The 18,606-nt window shown below is 55.1% G+C and overlaps 1 pseudogene; it reads left to right on the forward strand.

Moving 5' to 3' along the window:
- The window catches only part of LOC114773828 (BCL-6 corepressor-like), a 32,375-nt pseudogene extending 14,000 nt beyond the window's left edge, over positions 1-18,375 (forward strand).
- The last annotated feature ends 231 nt before the right edge of the window (positions 18,376-18,606 follow it).

Below are 18,606 nucleotides of genomic sequence, written 5' to 3' on the forward strand. Positions count from 1 at the left end.
CGGATGTGCACTTACAAGGCCAGACAGCGTCTGTGGGTGCCGCTGCATGGTGACCTGAATAATGCCAGTCCGACTGCGGGGCGGGGTCCAGCGTCCCTCCTGTGTCATGTGACCACAGGCGACCGTTGGTCCCACACAACAATCGACACTAAAACTTCCTTCTGGAGCACTGCAGCTGAGCAGGAAGGAATTGGGGAGGTGGAGAGATCCTGCTCCACCTGAAATTGTTGGACTGCGCGAGCGAGCGTGCACACACACGCACACACACACACACACACACACACACACACACACACAACTAAATAATTCAGCAGATGTAGAGGGTAAAACTCCCGACTGTTTCATAAGGCCTTTCTTCCTGCCGATTTCAGGCAGGGGAAGCAGCGATTGCAGCAGCTGCAGAGAGAACCTCCCGTTCCGTTCCTCCGCTCCAGAGGCCGAGTTGGGGGGGTTTACCCTCCACCCCCCCCCCCCCCCCCCCCCTCCCATCCCCATCTGCCTCCCTCGCCTGAGCCCACGCTCTCGCGTGCTGCTGTCGCGCTCACTTTTTTTTTTTTTCTCCCCCACCCGCCATCCTCTGCTTTCGCTTGTGCTTTCTCTTCCTGTGGTGTGTGTGTGTGTGTGGTGTGGGTTCTAGCATTACAGCACACGTTATTGGAGCGCTGCTCTGCATTAGCCCGCTCCTGTCGTCTCGTGGCAACGAGCGAGAGAGCGCAGGTTTGCCGCGGTGCGGCCCTCCTGGCGCGCACGTGATCCGGTTAATATCACTCTACTTTTTATTTTGCCCCCTAACATCAAGCTCTAGAGAGGGGGGCGCTTATTAATAAAAGTAGGGCATTCAACTGCGCTTGTTGTGTGTGTGTGTGTGTGTGTGTCAAGTTGCATTACCTAACTGGGGCCGGAGATGGTCTGTAGCCTGCGTGTGATTACTAGGCCTGTCCTTTGTACGTTAATTAATTCTGTTTAATTAGTAAGTAAGATCGTTCTGGTTTAAATGTTCCTGAACGCCCCCTCCTCTCTCCCCGCTTCTGTCTGTAGTGCTGCCCGCCCTGGACCCCCAGGACGCTCTGGACCAGCCATGTCTGGATGCCCTTGGCCGGAAGCTCCTGTCCCAGGTTCTGCCAGACAGGCAGCGCGTGAGGGACCACCGCAGGTCCTGCGCTCTGGAGCCCCAGTCCACAACTCTGACGCGGAGAGCCCGACGCCCTGGCACCGTCGGCACGGCGACCCGGAGAACCCAAGGGAAGCGGCAGTGCAAAACCAAACATCTGAGCCGAGAGCGCAAGGTCCATTCACACACTGCCGAGGACTGTCCGCAGCTCAGCCCTGCCCACCAGAACAAGGTGTGTGTGTGTGTGTGTGTGTTGTGTGTGTGAGCTCCCATGGCTTTGAATGGAGCTCTTTAAATACTTCAAATCACAACAATGTAATAATTCCAATTAGGAGGCTTATTGTGGCTTGCTGGGTCTGCTCGGTGGGAGGTGTGCTTGGGGTCATGATTGTGTGTACGTGCGCACTCTCCCAGCATGCACTGCAGCTCAGTGTAGTTGCCGACACGGCCGCCGTTGCTGTGACCTCTTCTTGCACCGAAACACAATCTCCCAGTGGAGAGGGGGAGGGGAGAGGAGAGGAGGATGAAGAGGAGGGTGGGTCTGGATTTAAAGGCCCCTCCCAAAAGAGAGGAGGGTCTCCGTGGAGCGACGATTTGTGCGTTCTTTACGTACACCGCGCACACACACACTGGGGAAAGGCTGGTACTTGTACTCATAGCTCACCAACACACACATGCATGCACGCTCAGACAGAGGCAATCCCTGGCTGTGGGTTCGGCGCTCTCTCCCAGGAATGTGGCTGGATTTAGCGTCTATGCCTGGCTGCCTGCCTGGCCGGCTGTGTGTGTGTGTGTGTGTGTGTGTGTGTGTATGTGTGAGAGGCTTGTTTGTGCCTGTGCCGCTGCCCTTCCTGACGCGGTGTGGTGTGGAATGGAGTGGCATATTGAGCACAGCCCCTGCCCGCACCCCCCCCCCCCCCTCTCTCTGGGAAGTGGCGGATGTGTATGGGGGGGGGGCAGCCAGCGTCGCTCTGACAGCTGCTCCGCTCTGTAATTCCACAGGGGCGGGCGGATGCCAGAAACCCCAAAACCCCGCCCCCCCCCAGACCCTACTGTCGATCGCAAACACATGCGTGTGTACATGCGCTCTCTCTCTCTCTCTCACTCACACACACACACACACGCACACACAGACCTTTCACCACTCACTTGCTGCTCTGCTGATGTCCCCCTCCCCCCAGAAACACACCTCCATGAACTTGCACCCTTCTCTTGCCCTTCGCCCTTCCTCCTGACCGCCTCGGCCGAGCGTGCGGGAGCAGCAGCGCCGTCCGGCCCGGCTCTGTTGTTTCCTGTTTAACTTTTTTCCTGCTGGCCGCGAGCGACGACTTCTCCAATGACACACACACACACACACACACACACAAAACCCCACGGGAAGAGGCGAAGCCGCACGCCCACGCTGGCGGCTTTTAGCAGGAATTAGTGTGTGTGTGTGTGTGTGTGTTTCAGCTGTGCTTATTAAATGTTTGTGCGTGAGGGGCTGTGTGCGCTTAGTATCCTCTATTTTTGTATTTGTGTGTCTACGCCATTTGTCTGGTTATTGGCTGTGTGTGTGTGTGTGTGTGTGTGTGTGTGTGTGTGTGTGTACTCGCTGTTGCTGCCCTGTTTGTGTAATTTGTGCGTGTTCATTTGCTGCCAGCGCTGGCGGTCACGTCTGCGCTCCTCCTCTCTGCGCTACAAACGGTGCGTGGTGACAAACGCTTATGGATATAAATGATTTGCCGGCCGCCGCCTCCCCCTCCCTCGCTCCCTCGCTCGCTCGCTCCCTCCCTCCCTCGCTCGCTCGCTCTCCCTCTCGGCGCTGACATTTATTAACGCGCTCCGCGGCCGGGGGCCTCCAGCGCCGCGCTGGCTTGTGAACTTGTGGCTGTGAATAATTAGCACTTCCCCCTTCTGTTGCCAGGGCCAGCGGAGACGATAACCTCAGAAACGGAGCGAGCGTGCGAGCGAGGGAGGGAGAGAGAGAGAGAGAGGGAGCGAGCGAGCGAGCGAGCGCTGGGCTCTTAAAGAGGAAGGCTGCATTCAGTCCGCACGCCTCTCGCCCTCACGTCCCCGCTTCTCCCGTTCTCTCCCTCGCTCTCTCTCCTTCCCCCGAACCGGCGGCATGTCAGGGCGCGGTTGCCGGGGGACGCGTTGTGTGGCTGTGTGAGACTGAGAGGTTGAGGGCTTATGGAGATGCCGTGGCGTTATGTGAAGCTGTTCTCGGAAAGGCTTAGTCTGTGATCCAGGAAAAGCAGGTCCGCAGGGTGCTGGGGTGTTTATGGTAATGTGTGTGTGTGTGTGTGTGTGTGTGTGTTTGTGTGTGAGAGAGATTGAGATTGGATTGAATGTGTGAATATGTCCCTGAGAAGGCATATTCAGTGCATTTACAACGTGTGTGTGTGTGTGTGTGTGTGTAACCTCTTGGTCGTATTTAAGCTCATCCTCTTTAAGCCGGTCCCCTCTCCCTCTCTCTCTCTGTGCAGGTCACAGCGAAGCGCTCGTCCCGTAAGCGCTCCGCCTCGCTGTCGGATTACGAGTCGTCCCCGGTCAAGCTCTGCCCCTCCTCCCCCGGACTGCCCGCACCCCCCCCCCCCCCCAGCCTGTGGCCGCCCCTCTCTCCCGCACGTCGGCGCCGGCTGGCAACGCGCCCGCAGCCGGCGAGACCCCCGCCAGCCGGCCCATGCCACCCGAAGCGCGGCGTCTGATTGTCAACAAGAACGCCGGCGAGACGCTGCTGCAGAGAGCCGCTCGGCTGGGTTACGAGGTACGATTTATGTGCGGCCTCCTCCTCCCCCCGCACTCTCATTCGCTCGCTCTTTTCACTCTCCTCCACTCTTTAGCCTGCTCGCTCGCTCGCTCGCTCGCTCCTCTCTTTGTGAGTCAGCCCCGTGTGGCGTTGGTGGCATTCATTTTCCCTCCCTCCCTCCCTCCCTCCCCTGCCCTCTCTCCCTCGCTCTCCCTGCCTCGCTGCCCTCGCTCGGCCTGCTCGCATCTCATTAATTCTCTGTGAGACGGAGTGTGACATGTGAGAGCCCCGACAGGCTCGGAGAGATCGCTTAGCGTGCGCACACACACAGAGAGGCTCTTTCACACACACACACACACACACACACACACACACACACCATTTCTCTCTCAGGCGCATACACAGTCTCTTTCAGCACGCACTCTCTCTCTCTCTCGCTCGCAGCGCCACGTACGCATTACGCCATCCTCCTCGGCTCTCGCTGCAATACGCCCGTGGCTGCCTGTTTAAACCCTCTCCTGCCCTCCCCGTGCTGCTCTGTGGTGTGTGGTGTGTGGTGTGTGTGTGCGCGCACGGCTTCAACGGTGCGGGATGTACAAGAGGTGTGGTGTTTTTTGGTCAGCGTGCGGCTGCCCCAGTCGGCACTGCGGGGGCAGGGGTGGGTTTGGGGGACGTCCCAGCATCTGTAAAGCCCATTGGAAGTATCATCATCCATGTCTAATTTTCTGCCCAGATTAATGAGACTGCGGATTAGTTCCGGCAGGAGCTTTGAAAGGACTGGCATGGCGCTCAGGAAATGAAGCGATTACAGTTGCGAGCGCATGATTTCGCCCCCCCCCCCTCGCCCGAGTCTGGAGCGGTGCGGCGGCGGCGGGAGCCGCTCTCTTATTGGATTTCCAGTCCGGGCATTCCGGGGATCGTTGGAGTGCCGGAGTGTTTGGGCCGGACCCGTTTGAAGAGCGTTGGCGGCGCTGGAGCGTAAAGGGCCGTCCGGGGTGGGCTTCGGTGTCTGGGTGTGTCGGAACGGAAGGGCAGCTGCGGGGATGAAAAGCTCGCTTCAAGTTGTGAGGGGACAGTCGCTCTTTGTTTTTTTTTGTTTTTTTTTCTTTTGTTTCCAGCTTTCTACTCACTGTTTTCTCTGTGTGTGTGTGTGTGTGTGTGTGTGTTTACTGGAACAGACTGGGCTACACAAGCTACGCATCACACCCTTGTCTTCATGGGCGTGTGTATGTGTGCCCCCCCCCCCCTCAAATCCCTCCATCATTCAATGGCTTTCACTCTTCTTGCTTGTGACCCCCGTCCTCTCCCTAAAAGACCTACTAATAAAAGGCCTTTGCGCTTTTTGTAAAGGATTTCTTGCCGACATTATTATTATTATTATTTGAATTCCGTTATTAAACCGAGCTTGGTGACGTGACGAGGGATCTCCATAACCTCTGCTAGGTGCTAAATGTCGGCCGCTGTGGGTTATTAGCTACTTCACGAAATCGCCCCGCGTCCGTAATTATCCAGTCCGCCCGTCGCTCTGGTGGTGTGTGAGGGAGTGTCTCGTAGGATCTTTACTTATCTGAGGACAATTTTTTTAAAATGATAATTAAAAACATTTCTTATTGTTCTGTAGTTCTTTCTCCCCTCATTAAAAAGAGAGCCCCGCGAAACAGGAATCCCGGAGCCGGCGTTTCCGTGGCGAGTATTCATCAGCGGTTTACCTTTCACGTGGACCCCAGCCGCTTGTGAAAGCCGCGGACTTATTACCCAGGAGGCAATTGGTGTATAATTACATTCTAATGGCTTTATAATGTGTCTGGGTGACATCAGTTAGAGACGCCGGTCCAATGGCGGCGCTGCGTGCGGCCGGGGAGCCGGGCTGGGCTCTGATTTATACGTTTGGGGGGGAGGGGGAAATTTAATCCGGTGGCGTCCAGTATCCTTCACTCTTCTCCTTGGACCATGTGGGCTTCAACACACACACACACACACACACACACACTTTTTTTGTCCCTTTCTCATGTTCCACAGTCCTTAACTGTGTGTCTGCCTCTCTTTTGTCTCTCTCTCTCTCTCTCTCTCTCTCTCTCTCTTTCTCTCTCTCTACCTCCTACATATTTCCTTTTTTCTGCCCCTATTCTTTCTTCTTCTCCACTCGCTCTCCCCTTACTTGGCGCCCCTACGCTGGCCCTCTGTAGGCGGGGACCGGGCGGTGGTGTTTGCGCAGTCGGCGGCGCCTTGTTTTTCTAACGCCCCCCCTGCCCCCTCCCCCTTTTTCCCTTTACCCCCGCCCCTCCTGCCCCCCCCCCCCCTCCTACCCCCCTCCGCCGCCCCCTCTTCAATTGGCCCCAGACAGGAAGCGTTTTTCTAACTGCCTGTGTGTGATAAGCCACGAGCTGCTCCCTGGGGCTGCCAGCGCTCTGAAATACGACATGGCTCCGAGGCTGAGCCTTTCAACACACCGCAGCGCGCGCACGCACAGACGCGCGCACACACACACACACACACACACACACACACACACTGAGCGAGAGAGCGAGAGAAAGGCCTCCAAAACAAACAGGGCTGGGCTGAGCGCAGTGTGCTGGGGCGGCCAGCGCTCGACAGGGATTCCTCCTGCAGCGCTCACACATGGAGCCACTCTGGGCTTTTGTTTGATTTATTTCGGATTCCTCGCCGCTGCGGAATATTAGGCAGACTCGGGCAGGAAATTTATGACCCTCCAGAAGGCATGCGTACCTGAACGTGCCTGTGTTCCGTTCCTTTTCCATTCTTTCCATTCGTCCTCAGACCAATTATTGGATTGATTTTATTTTATTCCTCTTTAATACGACTCGGGAGGGTCGTGCTGTAGATTATATTTCTGCATTATTATTGGTTATGTATAGCAGCGCTGCCTTCATGGTCAATTGATGTATTGTTTTAATATTATTATTAGTTGTTCGTCAGATTTCTTTGGCGAGTGTGATAAAATGGCAGGAATGTGTCCTTGTCAGGGTTAACTTGAAGTTTGCGCAGAGAGGAATGCCACAAAAATACCAGCGTCTGCATGACTATTTATTTCCCCGTCACCGTGTTGTGGTCGGGGACGTGGAATCTGCGTCTGTTATTATTCTTGACACCAGCGCTGTCTCACCATGTCCCCCCCGTGCTATGGTTTTACCCACATGCGGAGTGGCGTGGTGTGTGTGTGCGCGCGCACATTTCTGTGTGAGTGTGTGTGCGCGCGACACGCCCGGACTTTGTTTTGTCACCAATGCAACTGCAGCCACGCCTGAGTAAATAGCAGCTAACAGCCTCTTGACTCTGCCGAAGCCTGCTGTTGTGCTCGCTCGCTCTCTCTCTCTCTCTCTCTCTCTCTCTGTCACACACACACACACACACACACACACCCTCACCCTCCCCTGTGTCCAGGCCTCTGCATATTTCATGTGCGTTTAGTTTTCTGATGCTTGTCGCGGTGGATGAAAGCTGCAGCTCCGTGTGTGTGTGTGTGTGTGTGTGTGTGTGTGTGTGTGTGTGTGCGCGGGCGCGTTTTCGCTCTTCAGAAGGAGGCCGCCGCACGACGACGCCTTTTAAATGTTAATGGAGCCAAGCCGCAGATGAAGTCTTCACGCGCTCGTCTGCTGCGCGCATTTACTGCGTCGGGGGCTAACGGGAACCCGCGTTCGAAAAAACACACACACACACACACACACACAGGCTCACGTGCCTGCCAGCTCCGCGAGTTGCGCCACCGCCGCGTGCCTCAGAGGCCTGGCAGAGGCCTTCAGACGGCTGCGCACACACACGCACACGCAGACGGATGCCAGTGGTCTCGCACACGGACGAAAATACACGCGCTCAACCCTGGACCCGCGCACCGAGTGCGTTTTTGGGCCCGTCTCCGGGAGCTGTCGGAGAAAATGCCGGCTCTGCTGTAATGACGCCCCCCCCCCCCACTTCCCTCCCCCGCCGGCGCTACTCCCACGCTGGCGGTGCGAGCGTTCGCAGCTCGCTCTCAATTAAAAGCCCCACTTAGTGCGCCTTTTCACTCGCTGGCGCTCTCACCTCCCTCCCTCCCTCCCTCCATCACGCCGCTTTCCCCAAACCCCCGACTTACACCAGGCTTCAGACCCGGTGGGTTTTTTTTTTTTTTTTTTGGTTAAATTAGCGCCGTCGTACGAGTGGCCTGGCCAGAACGGTCTCGGTTTCGATGGCGGTCCGGTGTGGCGGGCCGCACGTCCCTCGCAGGCCGCCTTGTTGTGCCGGAAAGTGACGTCATGGCCCGGTTGTGTGTTTAGGCCTCTGCGGGCCCTGCACCGATTCTGGGTGGCGGAGCCGCCGCTGCCAACGTCAACAAGCCACGGTGGCGACTCCCACAATCCTGCTGGTCAGGAAGCGGCCATTGATTGATGGGTTTGTGGGCCACGGCAGCAGAAGAACCGGAGGCCGTGACCGAGCGGCTGGCGTAATAAAGCGCAGATGTAGAAGTGAAAATCTGTGTGTGTGTGCGTGTGTATGCGTGTGTGTGTGCGTGTATGTGCGCGTGTGTGTATGCGTGCGTGTGCGCGCGTGTGTGTGTGTGTGTGTGTATGCGTGTGTGTGTGTGCGCGTGCGTGCGTGTGTCTGTGTGCGTGCGTGTGTGTATGCGTGCGTGTGTGTGTATGCGTGCGTGTGTGTGTATGCGTGTGTGTGTGTGCGCGCGTGTGTGTGTGTGTATGCGTGCGTGTGTGTATGCGTGCGTGTGTGTATGCGTGCGTGTGTGTGTGCGTGTGTGTATGCGTGCGTGTGTGTGTGTGTGTGTGCATGCGTGCGTGTGTGTGTGCGTGTGTGTATGCGTGCGTGTGTGTGCGCGCGTGTGCGTGCGTGTGTGTGTGTGTGTGCGTGTGTGTATGCGTGCGTGTGTGTGCGCGCGTGTGCGTGCGTGTGTGTGTGTGTGTGCGTGTGTGTGTGTGTGTGCGTGTGTGTATGCGTGCGTGTGTGTGCGCGCGTGTGCGTGCGTGTGTGTGTGAAGCGGGAGCTGTTTACGCGCGTCTCCGGGAAGGGGTTAAACGTCCGCGGTGATGCATTGATTGCAGTTGTGCGCTGGAAGGCACGCCGGGGAAGGAGATTAAAAGCGGGGGATGGGTGAAGGGAGGGAGCGGCGGCGCGGTTCCTTTCTTCTTCTTCTTCTTTCATTTTTTTTTCCTTCTCTGAACTGCGGAGAAAATCAGCGGCTCCTCCTCGTCCCCCCGCCTCCAGCACCGGGCAGCCGTGCCGATTACCCGCGCGTTTACTGCCCGCTGAACGTAATGGCGGGGAACGGGCGCGGGGGGTTAAAACCGGGGGGGGGGGACGTCGCCTGAATGTTAATGTCCCGTTTGTTTTGTCGATAAAACGCAGGAGCGGCGCGGCGCGGCCGACGAGCCGCTTTCTTTTATTATCCCCCCGCCCCACGGGGCCGCGCTGTGGACTCCGTCGTCGGGTGGGTCGTGGTCGCGATACACGAACAGCGGACACGCACACGGTGTCTCATTTTCCACGAGAAAAGAGGCGGCGTTCCAATTCAACAGCAATGAGCGTCACGGCGAGGTTTTACCAGACTATAGACTAGTATTACCGGGCGGTGAGCCAGAAGACCCGGGTTCAAACCCCACGCTCTCCCACGGTGTCCCCGAGCTCTGATGAAGGGGGAATAAACGCGTTGCCACACCGCGCCTGAAACGCTTCATACTTTTCTTTTATGGGGTCATATTTTAAGTAACTATTCACAAATACAAGGTTTAAAAAATAATAATAATGACGTGCCATTTTTTGGCAACAGTTTAGACTTAAAAAATCTGATGCCCAGGTACACGTACACCTTTTGGTGTGAAAATAATTAAAATAACTTGATTATTAATTGGGAACGGCAGTATTAAACATGGAAGAACACTAGCGGTCTTTGGCCTGATCTGATGTTCAACAGGTTGGCCGTAGCATATCGCACTTTAACCACAACGATCGCAGTGAGGACATTTTCTATGGAGGGCCTATTATAAAAACCAGCCCTTTAGGAGCAACTTAATCGTTTCGAGAGATTTTTAAATTTATTGCCCAGATGTCCAAAATATTCATTTGTCCATTATGGACCGCTTGACTGAGCTGTTTCAAGGCTGGACGCTGGGGGGAGGGTTGGGAGGAGATTGAAATTATGAAAGTATTAGATAGCAGTGGCCGAATTTGCATAGAAATAGAAATCTGCTATGAGTTTTTCCTGCTTTGGCTGATGGTGGTCCCTCCTGGCGGTCCTGCCCATGATAAATATAGCCGACTGATTCACGCCTGCCTCTGTCATCCCACCTGAGGTGCCCCGGCCCGTCGGTCGGCGGCCGGCCCCTCCGAAAATCCTAAAAAACGTTAAATACACCTTGGCCGCATGTCGGCGGTGCGGCAGGGGGAGGAACGTCGGCGTTCTGCACCTGTCCTGACATCTTCGTGTGTTCCCTGTCTGTAGGAGGTGGTGCTCTACTGCCTGGAAAACAAAGTGTGTGGACGTGAATCACCGTGACCAACGCCGGATACTGCGCGCTGCACGAGGCCTGCGCCCGAGGCTGGCTTTCCATTGTGCAACACCTCATCGAGCACGGCGCCGACATCAACTGCAGCGCGCAAGATGGCACCAGGTATGTGCGCACACACACACACACACACACACACACACACACACACACACACACAGGCACGCGTGCTGGCAGCATACGATGCGCTGCCTTGTGTGTGTGTCTGAGGAGGACTGAAATACGTCTCCGTGACTGCATGCGTTTGTCAGCGCTCTGTCTTCGATTGTGTGTGCGTAACCGCGGCTCCTGTAATAACATGTTTTGTAATTACGGGTTAACAGCAGCAGGAGGCTTTCAGAGGCACCCAGCTAATTAGAGAGTAGGATGCAGATTTTAAAAAAAAATTTTAAAAATTAAAAAGGGGACCCGGCCTGAATTACCGTCAGACTCACCTCCCGTCTGATCGATCTGATAAGATGCTTTGATAGAGCCTCGTCGACTAATAAGTTTGCCATTAATTATTAAAGTTCGAGTAATGGCTGTTTTACCACCGTGCTGCAACGCAGGTCATCGCAATCAAAAGGTAATTGGGATGGGGGGGGGGGGGGGGGGGTGGGGGGGGGGGGGGGGGGGGGGGGGGGGGGTGGCTTTTTCCTGTTTTTGTGACTTTTGTGGGTGAGTCATTACCTTCAGTGGGCTTTTAAGTGGCAGCTAACCCTGTGTGTGTGTGTGTGTGTGTGTGTGTGTGTGTGTGTGTGTGTGTGTGCACGCACAGCCCTCTTCACGACGCTGTAGAGAAGGACCATCTGGATGTAGTCCGACTGCTGCTGTCCTACGGGGCCGACCCCACGTTGGCCACCTACTCTGGCCGCAGCCTCCTTAAGATGACCCACAGTGAAGTGATGGAGTGTTTTCTGTCTGGTGAGTTTTTGTATTTAAATTTTTCTTCTAATCCTCCTCATTTTCACCTGATCTCCCCCTTTGTGTGTGTGTGTGTGTGTGTGTGTGTGTGTGTGTGTGTGTGTGTTGTGTGTGTGTGTGTGTTAGAGCCATCACAGTAGTGGAAGGATGGCCTGGCCGCCTAGCTTGGCTATCTGGTTACTAAGCAACAGCTGGTGTTGAGAAGGTCTATTGGTGGCAACAAATCGGCTTCCGCTGAAAGCAGATTTAGGGGTGTTTGTTTTATTTTATATTTTTAATGGGGTGGGGGTTTGTCACACCCTGCCCTTGTTATTGAGAGAAGGGGGACGACGACTTTATTTCCTAAGCAGTGCTGTGGTGGTGGGACATGGTCTGATATTAATCTGACCGGTGTGTAGAGTTATGGGCACTGGGACATGGTGTAAATTGTGTAGTGCTGCGATCTGATTTAAAGCGCGTGTAAGTCTCCGAAGAAAGAGAAATGGGCGGAATGGATCTATTGGATGCTCAGTTAGTTGGTTCTTTTCCACCCCACCCATTATTCTTTCTAAAAGCTGTCCACAGACACGTTAGCCCCAAATGAACTCGCACACCCACCTCGTTTCTTAGATTGAGCAACGTGGCAGGAGAAGTTCTGAATTTTAAAAGGCGGATTAGGCCTGATTGGTACGTTTTAATTTGGCCCTCAGAGCCACGGGCCACAGAGTAGCCCGGATCCACGCTAATCCGCGAGCCCGTTCGACATTTTTAAATGCGGCTATTTTCCATAAGATTTCCCAATAGGATCAAAGTGCCAAGTGGGCTTTTTTTTATGGGCAGACTTTTGGTCCGGGTTCTCCATTAAATGATTAATTTCTTGCTAAGTGCCAACCAGGACGCTGAGCTGGCCCGGTGTGTGTGGAAAGAACGTTGAAGTTGGTGCAGGTGGGAAGAAGCCACGCTGCTGTTGTAATGTTTTGTCTTCGCCGAGGAACGGGTCGACGCGGTCGCCTGTTTTTGTGCCGGGGAGGTGTGTTTCTGTGTGGACGTGTGTGCTTATTGCTCATCTGTTGGGGGGGGTGTCTTGGACGGATGGGGAGAGCCGGTCCGTTGTCTGCTGAGGTGTGTGAGACATGTGAGGAGCAGCAGTCCAGCCGAGTGGTTTTCAGAGAGGCGGAGGAGAAGGGGGAGAATTCTCTCTCTCTCCCTCTCTCTCTCTCTCTCTCTCTCTCTCTCTCCCCCTCCCTCTCTCTCCCTCTCTCCTCTAATCACCATTTCCTACTTAGCATTTAAAGCGTTCTCCCTCCCCTCGGCTGCGCTGCCTGTCACTCGGAGCGGCCCAGCCACCCAGCTCCGCTCCGCTCCCCTCTCGCCGGCTGATTGCGGCGCTCCACTTTACGGGGCCGCGCAGATATCACAGAATTCCGGCCGGAATGTCAAGCGGCCTGTCTGGATCCCTCAGCCCGGCGCTCGGGGGATTATGTCAGGCGTCCGCTGCCGGTGTCGTCACGCACAGACAGCGGGGAGGGCGGGCGGGCGGGCGGGGCCGAGTTGAGTGAAGCAACAAATTCACGTCTGCCGGGCCTGTCGCATATTTTTGTCGTTTCCTTTTTTTTAATTTATTTGTTTTTGGCGAATGCGAGGGCGGTTACGGCCGGAAAGAGGCGAGGTTATCGGAGTGAGAGCGGAACACAGCAGCCGCCCCTCCAGAGTAAACATGTTGTCCGTTTTAATCGATTTTATGTGGGTTTAGAGGCGCGTGGATTATGCGCCGCGTCGGAGGCTCCTGGTGTTTTTAATGTCAGATTTGAGATTTCATAGCCGGATTAGGCAGCGGCGGGCTGTTGTGATGGTGTGTAATCTGATCCTCCTCAGTTGATGGTGTGGATGCAGTCGCCTGCAGCTCAGCTGTGTGTGTGTGTGTGTGTGGACATACGTTTGGTGAAGGTCGAGCTTGTTTGTAACGGATGGTCACCGTAGAGTTTCGGGGCTGAAATGTGCGGTTGCTGTATGTGACCTTGCGTGTCTGTCAGACAGCCTCACAAAGACTGGAACTCATCATTTCAGTGAATGTGGGGATAAATAAGCAAAAAAAAATCTACATGTTCCATGTACGATATACATTTCCCGCCACAAACACGACGATTTCCACCCCAACCTGTGCGTGAGAGAGAAGTGTTCAGGCTGTGGAAGGTCACAGCCCTCTAGTCGCTCGTGTAGGTTATCAGCACAGGGTGGAGCAGGATGGGGGGGGGGGAAATGACGCCACGCAGTGAGAAATGAGTGTTGAGAGGACTGAGCACGGAACCGAAAAGAGGAAAACGAACGTGTCAGACGAGGAAGGAAGGAAGGGCAAAAGTGCAGGCGAAATAAATGTGTGTGTGTGTGTGTGTGTGGAGGAAGGAAGTTTAAAATGAGAAGTAAGTGACAAAAGCGCGAGGCGTTAGAATGGCGAGAGAGAGAGAGAGAGAGAGAGAGAGGGCGAGGTAAATCAGTGGGCTTGTCCCGATGCGCTGTCTGGCTGCCTGATTTACATCCCCTCCCCCAATTTGTTCCCTCGCTGTGGGAGCCTTCTAATCAAGCGCCGCGTCCCGGCTCTCCCCCGCCCCCTCCCTCTCTCTCCCCCCCGCCCGCCCGCCCGCCGCCTCTCCCGCACGCTCTCTCGCTCCGTGCTGCATGTAGAGGGGTTTAATGAGGCCCCGCGGTCTCTGGCGGAATCGTTAACGGCTGCGCTGGCAAACGCCGCTCTGCCGTCGCCCCCGGCTGTGCCAGCCCTCGCCAAGTGGCAGCTGCCCTTGCTGCCACCCTGGCTGGATCCGCGCACACACACACACACACACACACACACACACACACACACACACAGCGCATACAAATAGGACGACCCTGCTGGCCCTGCAGTAAGACGGCCCTGTTTCTTGACCTGTCCGCGTGAGCGGGACGGCGTGCAGCGACACGGCCGCCTGGTGGTAAAGCGGGTTTTTTGTTTTTTTTTAGGCTCGTTCACCCCACCTCTCTGCGTGCGTGTGTGATAAATGGCGAGAAGTAGTATCTGTGCAGGAAGGTGTGTGTGTGTGTGTTGGGTAACATCCTCTGACAGACCGTGTCTACCTCGGCGCGCAGCTGTCTCCCTCCCTCTCCCTCGGCGCTATCTACATCTCTCTAGGTGCCGTCTCGCGTTCCTCAGAAATTCTTTTTGTTTTTTTTTTTTTTTACTCTTCTCCGTTCCTCATCCCGCCGTCACACTCTCTGCTATCAACAGGAGATAGATGAAGGAGGAGAAGTCTCCCTTCTGAAGTCTGGTGCTGGCATCTCTCTCTCTTCATTTCCATCCATCCCTCTCTCTCTCTCTCTCTCTTTCGCTCATTCTCTTTCAAGGTTGTCTGTTGCCGTATCTCACCAGCAGCCACTGTCCTTCTGCTCGTCTGTCTGCGTCTCCCTCCCTCCCCTTCCATCAGGAGCGGCGTGGAGCTCGCTGTTGACCCCTCCTTCTCTCTCCCTCCACAGATTACTTCGCTGACCTCCAGGGTCGGCCAGAGGACGACCCGCGCGTCTACTGGGAGTTCTATGGCAGCGCTGTTTGTGGTGAGTGTCCATTTTCGCTCTCGTCTTCCGTCCTCGCTCCGCCCTTTCTTTGCACGTAAGGCCAGGAACATTGACAGTGGAAACACGGGTAGACGGCCGCTCTACACGAAATGGCCTCATCTGCTTTTGCAATTGGTGGCCATTCCCCCTTATAGTTTTAAAGGCGCCCCGATCCCTGCCGTCCCCGCCGTCCCCGCGGAGTCGTGGTCGGTGGCGTCCAGCCGTCCGGTAATGGTTTACAGAGAGCGTGCCCCCCCCCCCCCTCCTTCGTTACGCGAGTGGCGATCTGTCAGGAAAACGCTCCCTGAACTATTGTTATCAGCCGAGCGGAATGGGCCGCGCTCCAGCTGGCCCGGCGCCGGCGCTGTGCTACCGCACATTTTCCCCAGATTCCTGGAATAACAGAAAGAAAGACAGGAGGAGGGGGGAGCGTGTCGAGTCCGCTGCCAGAGCGCCTGGCTATTTTTGGGAAGCCCGTTTAAGTACCGCCTTGGAAAAAACCCTGGCTGTAAAAGCAGCGTCAGAGCGAGCGAGCGAGCGAGGGGAGAGAGAGAGAGAGAGAGAAGGGTCCTCTGTTTGCGCTTCCTTCCCTGGTCCCCTCTGTCATTCGCCCACTGGAATGAGTGAAGGGACGTCCTCCTCCCGACTGCCCACTTCAAACCCGGTCTCCAGCCTCCTCAAATTGCCGCAGACGCCCCGGCGGTCTGCCCCGCCCCCCCGGCGTTGGTAAATGGAAGGCAGATTTAATGGGGAGGCTGATGTGAGAGACGGGGAGTCTGGGAGGCGAGCGCTCAGCTCGGGCGTTCGTGCCGCGGCAGGCTGTTCTGGAAGCTTCCCCCTCGCGCCGCGCCAGGCACAACTGTCGGTTCCAGGGGAAACACCTGGCCGTGGAAAAACAGAGGAGCGAGGGAATAAAAAGCACGGAGAGCGAAGGGAGCGGTGTGGTGCCGCAGGGGGAGGGGCTAGTACAATGTTACAACTGTTTGGAAGCCTTGAGTCACTATCGCCCAGATAGGAACTCGTCCAAATCTGTCTCACATGAATGAGGCGTTCTTTGTGTGTGTGTGTGTGTGTGTGTGTGTGTTTGACCGAAAGAGAGAGAGAGAACAATCGTGTTTTCTCTCCCACACAGAGCCTGCTGAGGAAGCGGCGGCCTTCGACAATCCTGGCCAACCCCCCGGGGCCGGGGGATGATGACGGCGAGCAGAGGGAGGTGTTCGAGTTCGAGTTTTCGGACCGCCCCCTCCTTCCCTGCTACAACATCCAGGTCTCTCTGTCCCAGGGGTAAGTGACCTTTCACCTCCCGGTTCCTCGCGTGCTGATCTCATTTCCCAGTCATTTCCTCACCTGTGTCATGGCGCTCAGACCGCTTCCTGTGTGCGGATTAGCTGAGAGCGGCGTAGGGGCGGGGCAGCAGGGTTCGCACCGGCCTATCCCGCTCCTCGGCTAACTGCCCTCATTTGGGCGCTTTTAATTAAGCAGGCGAGACGGGGATCATTACCGCGGCGCTATTGATGAAGTAATTAGTTTCACCTGGTGGCTCGGGGTCATTAGCCTGTGGGGCTGCTGGGATTGGCCTCGGGTCTGCGGGGGTGAGGGGAGGGGGTTAATTTATGTAGCCGCCGCCCTTACGGAGGGGCGGCCGCTGCCGCATCTGCTTATTGCTCTTAAATAACATCAGCCGTGACGAGGCGAGTGCGGAGCCGCGGCGCGGGCAAACAGACAGAGCTAATTGCCTCCCACACTGTCTTTCCTCACCGACTCATCACGCGCCCTCCTCCTCCTCCTCCTCCTCCTCCTCCCGCTCTGGCGGTCTCAGCTGCCGCGCTCGCTGTTGTGTATAATCTTCAGTCTGCGCCGCGCTCCGCTCCGGCTTCCCCTCCCCCTTTCCTCTCGCTCGCTCGCTCGCTGGCGTTCTTTTTGCGCTGCCGGCTGATGCAGTATTAATGGCTCTCCTGTGCTGTGGGGCCACTCTGTGCTCTCCCCACATTTCCGCCCGGCGCGCTCTCTCTCTCTCTCTCGCTCGCTCGCTCGCCGCCACCACCACCCACTTCTCTCCATTCAGCCTGCCGCCTCGGTGCTACGACTAGAGCCCGTTTCGAGTGCCATCGATTGAGCCGCGCCTGTTACCCCTCTCCCGCCTGTGCGCATCAGGTTCTTCACTCTGCGCTCTCCCCGTGTTTGTGGCTCATTAAACACCCACCAACGGCCAAAAAAAAGGCGCGGGGTCTGCCTGAATTTGTTGGGGGGGGCTGCTGTGCGTGGGGGGTGGGGGACCAGAACGTCTTCGAACGAGAAATGGGGGAAATGCCGGACATTTCAATCGCTTGGTATCTTCAAGTGTGCGTCAATGCTCTCTCTCTCTCCCCCCCCCCTTTCTACAGACCCCGAAATTGGCTGCTTCTCTCAGACGTACTTAAGAGGCTGAAGATGTCCGCTCGGGCGTTCCGCGCCACCTTCAAGCACATCGAAGTGGCCACCATCGCCGAGGCAGAGTTCTACAAGCAGGCGTCGCTCAGCCAACTCTTCTCCTGCCCAGAGGAGCTGGAGGGCTTCATGCCTGACAGCAAGGAGCTCCTGGACTTGGTGGAGATCAGCTCTGAGCTGGTGGCTCTGCTGGGCTCGTCTCTGGAGTGCCTGGACGACCACTGGGATCATGTCGCCAAGGCAAGGTCATGACTGAGGACGGCCCGTCCGCCTGCTGCCTGTGAGACCTGTACATAGTGTACATATTACAGCTGCATCTGTCTGGTTTGGACCACTGAGGGCATGTGGCCAGAACAGCTCACAGGAACTCTAACTTAAAAATTATGTTTTTTATATATAAAATTCCCTTTTATTTGTGATTATTATATATATAAATAAATATATATATAAAACATAGGATATATATATATATATATTACTGCCTCTTTTGTTCTGTCTCGTTTGGTTAGGTCTTAATTTCTACTGCTAAGGTGATGTTCAGATATAAGACTAGCGTAGAGCTGTGACAATGTAAATGGGATGAAAAGCGGTGTCCCGTTCCGTTCGTCAAGTCAAGTACGTTTTTATTTGGCTGCAGTAAGAGACGTCTCTGAGTAGTAGGTTGTGATTGCACTTCACCTGTGGTTGACGTACCTGCTGGCTCCTGCAAGGAGAGCCTCGTCTTTCTATATGGGCTTTGTTCGTTCTTATTTTCATATTAAGCCTGACCTCTGAGATCAGTTTTGTATCTGTGCTCAAGCTTTGCTTATACTTTGGACACTTATTTATAAATAGGAGTTGAAATATTAATTTTTTTTTTTGTTTTGTATAATATTAAAAGTAATTGTAAGATACTAATATGATTCATTGTTTGGCAGGAATGAGCTTGAGCCTGTAAATAATGGGTTGAGAATTTCAGTAACTGTTTCTGACTCGTGTGTTTTTGTTTTCTGGAGACGTGTTTTAAACTTTGTAATTAAATACCCTATCATTTGTATTTATATTTTACAAAAAAAAAAAAGTTCCTTTAAATAAATGGCAATAAAAGAGAATCCCAAGTTCTGTGTGACTGGCTGGGATCTGTGGATCAAGTGGTTGTCATTGTCCTTGGGCTGGTCGCGTTAGGGGTTGCCACAGCGGATCAGTCGGTCTGGTCGTCCGCACAATTTACATGGTTTTAAGCCGGATGCCCTTCCTGACTCAACCCTCCTCATTTACCCAGCAAATACACAGCCGCTGGTGACGCACGTGACAATGTTATATGTTGATCAAATGGTAACGATACAAAAATATTGTATATATTTATTACGGATACCAGGCGC

The sequence above is a fragment of the Denticeps clupeoides genome, unplaced genomic scaffold (genome assembly GCF_900700375.1).
Source record: "Denticeps clupeoides unplaced genomic scaffold, fDenClu1.1, whole genome shotgun sequence".
Lineage (NCBI taxonomy): Eukaryota > Metazoa > Chordata > Actinopteri > Clupeiformes > Denticipitidae > Denticeps > Denticeps clupeoides.